This window comes from Rutidosis leptorrhynchoides, chromosome 9 (assembly GCF_046630445.1).
Source record: "Rutidosis leptorrhynchoides isolate AG116_Rl617_1_P2 chromosome 9, CSIRO_AGI_Rlap_v1, whole genome shotgun sequence".
Classification (NCBI taxonomy): domain Eukaryota; kingdom Viridiplantae; phylum Streptophyta; class Magnoliopsida; order Asterales; family Asteraceae; genus Rutidosis; species Rutidosis leptorrhynchoides.
Genome location: NC_092341.1, coordinates 325,064,150 through 325,066,902, shown reverse-complemented (window position 1 = coordinate 325,066,902; position 2,753 = coordinate 325,064,150).

The following is a 2,753-nucleotide window of genomic DNA, read 5'->3' as shown; positions in this document are numbered from 1 at the left end:
TGTTAAAAGTGGTTCTAGATATTTATAAAAGTTATATACGTTTTAATAATAAAGTTCTTTTTAAACTGAAAACATTTTTGTACGTTTGAAACTAAATCAAATAAATATAATAATTTTGTTTTCCAAAACCAAATATATTTTAAAGAATCATTTTGTTTAAAGGTTAAAATAATGGAAATCGTTATATCATAAAATGTTTTAGGAAAGTAGAATCATATATATTCATAATAGGTTTCAAGTTTTTAAATTACAGTTTGTTGGTGAAGCATAGGATAAAGTTCAAAGGTTAAATAAACGTATGAAATCATCTTAATGAAAAATTTCGAGTTACTTAACTTGTCGATATCCAACATCTAAGTTATTTACACTTCACGTTCTTACTTATAAATCACTTTACCATTTTCCGAATGTTGTCAAAAAGAATAGATTTCTTAAATCACAGTGGACCTCATAACATCGACCCGTAATCATATCATAATGTATCTGATAAATCAATCATTTAATATTATCTTCTAATTCCATCGATAAATATATTGAAACAAATACGTTCATGTAAAGTATTATACGTTTAATACTTTATTAATATTCTCAAGTTATAATATATATATACATATATATACATATTTATTTATATATAACGGTTCGTGAATCGTCGGAATTTGGTCGAGGTTATAATGAATGTATGAACACAATTTAAAATTCTTGAGATTTAACTTAACAAACTTTGCTTATCGTGTCGGAATAATATAAAGATAAAGTTTAAATTTGGTTGGAAATTTCCGGGTTGTCACACATGCCGTCAACTTTCGTTGTAAAGAAAGTTTGTCTTTTAAAAATGAATGCAATGTTTGTAAAATGTATCATATAGAGGTCAAATACCTCGGGATGTAATCAACTATTGTGAATCGTTTATAATGTATATGAACGGGTCCTTTCATTAACGATTAACTATTGAATCAACAAAAGCTATACAAATAAAGCAATTCAATTAAAAGCAATGCAATATATAAAAAACAATATATATGGTTTAGTTACCAGAAAGCTTGGATAGTTTTTTGCTTAAGAAAACAAAAGTAGTGCGGACCACGGTGACAATTCTGGTATCACCACCAACATAACAGAGTTGGTTATCGTGTGGACGTTGTAATACTTTTCCTCCAAAACTACACATAAACCGGACCCTGGCTTGTGTGGTTGTGTCATCATAAACACGGCTACCATCTATAGATGAGTTCCCTCAATCAGATCGTGGTGAAGAAACCACCGATTTGATTATGGCAGAAACTTAGTCCGCGTGTAGTGGGTGGTGGTCATTGTTGTGGTCATCCCAGAGATTCTTATCAAATGATAGTATTTCTTGAATACATGAACATATTGTTTAGCTCTAAAAATAAGTCCCAAAAGAAAAGAAAACGAGAGTGAATCTATTAAAAAAAAACTTTGATTAAATAAACCCTGAGCTATCTTGAGATTTGAATGGTTTGAATTTTCTAAAATGCCTAGCTTGTTATGTGTCACCCCTAAATAAATGATTTTAGACCATAGCATATATATGTTTATTAATTGTTATCTTTTATATACTTCAGATTGTAACTTGTTTACATGTAATATAATTTGATTTTCTTGCTGAAATATAACTCATTATTTACTTATCTTATTTGAAGTTTTAATATGAATCATGCTGAAATACAACATCAATTAAATGGTAAAGACCTATGTATTACAGATAGTGGTAACATACATACTATGATCAAATCTAAGAAATATTTCATTGATTTAAATCAAATGAAAGAATTATAACTACTATATCAGGTCTTGCAAACTTGATATAAGGAACGAAAAAGGCAAAAATTCATATTACCAAATGGTACGAATTTTCTGATAAACAATGCCTTGTTTTTCTCCCAAATCATAAAGAAATTTGTTAAGTTTCTCTGATATATATCATAATAGATATGATTATCAGTCAATGATAATCGGAAATGAGAAATATCTATGTAGCACCGAAAAGCGCATATGATGAAAAGCGCATATAATGAAAAGCCCAACGCATATGATTAAAAGCGCATATGATAAAAAGCGCATATGATGAAAAGCGCAACGAATATGATTAAAAGTGCATATGATAAAAAGCGCATATGATGAAAAGCGCATATGATAAAAAGCGCAACGAATATGATTAAAAGCGCATATGATGAAAAGCGCATATGATGAAAAGCGCATATAATGAAAGGCGCGCATATGATTAAAAGTGCATATGATAAAAAGAGCATATGATGAAAAGCGCATATGATGAAAAGCACAACGAATATGATTAAAAGCGCATATGATGAAAAGTGCATATGATTAAAAGCGCATATGGTGAAAAGGATATATGATGAAAAGCGCATATGGTGATTAATGAAAAAGCACATATGGTGATTAATGAAAAGCACATATGGTGATTAATGAAAAACACATATGGTGATTAATGAAAAGCACATATGGTGATTAATGAAATGAATATTGAGAAAGAATCACCAATGTTTCTTGAAAAAATTCAAGGTTATATATATGGACCAATTCATCCATCATGTGGATCATTTTGATATTTCATGGTTCTAATAGACGCATCTGGAAGATGGTCTCATGTTTGTCTGTTATCAAACCGTAATGTGACATTTGCAAAATTTCTTGCTCAAATTATTAAATTGAGAGCACATTTTCCTGATTACACCATTAAAAAGGTGAGACTTGATAATGCTGGTGAGTTT